The sequence below is a fragment of the Elephantulus edwardii genome, unplaced genomic scaffold, assembly GCF_000299155.1.
Source record: "Elephantulus edwardii isolate Elephantulus edwardi_28Jun2011 unplaced genomic scaffold, EleEdw1.0 scaffold00243, whole genome shotgun sequence".
Lineage (NCBI taxonomy): Eukaryota > Metazoa > Chordata > Mammalia > Macroscelidea > Macroscelididae > Elephantulus > Elephantulus edwardii.
The window spans coordinates 3,410,378-3,411,280 of NW_006399993.1; positions in this window are offsets into that span (position 1 = coordinate 3,410,378).

Consider the following 903-nt stretch of genomic DNA (forward strand, 5'->3'; position numbering starts at 1 on the left):
ATATATATATATATGACAAATTGCATTAGGAAAATTTTCTGTCAAGGACTTCAACAGCCTGCTGAAGTGCAGTGATGTCAGTGTAGAGACTAAGGTGTGCCTGATCCAGGCCATGGTCTTTTCAATTTTCTGCTCTGTATCAGAGAGCTGGACAGTGACTAAGAATAACAGAAGAATTGATGCCTTTGAGTTGTGCTGGAGAAGAGTATTGAAAATACCGTGAACTGCCAAGAGAACAAACAGGTCTGTCTTGGAGAGGGTGAAACCAAGTTGCTCCTTTGTAGGCAAGGATTTTAAGGCTGTTTCACATACTTTGGGCATGTTGCCAAGAAGGACCTTGGAGAAGGACATTGTGCTTGGAAAGGTGGAGGTATATTGTAGGGGAGGAAGAACCCTGGATAAGATGGATTGACATAGTGACTGGGGTAACCGGGGAGTAGGTATGTCAGAGACAGTGAAACTGGCTTGGGATAGGACTGTGCATAAGGTCATGAGTCACAGTTGACTTGACGGGACATAGCAGTATGAGCTATTATGTTAAGACTGCTGGATATTCTATGGACTTCCAAAAGAACAAACGTGTCTTGGGAGCAACGATTTTTTAAAAATACTACATAACTTGGGAGGGACTGGAGAGGGTTATGCTGAGTGGACTGTCTCATAAGGACAAATTATTGCATAAGACCATCATCATAAAAAACAGAAAGCTAGCTAGTAAAACATGTATAGGGGTTCGCGCACTCAAGGAGGGGGTAGGGAGCACTCGACGTACGCGCGCCCTCTCGCTCCTCCACCAAGGCCGCCTCATTTCTCTGCCACCCCTGGTGCTACTTGTGTTCTCATTCAGTGCGAACCTGGTACATCTTTTGTGAAGTGGCAGATGAGGAGACTCCGGCATTCGCC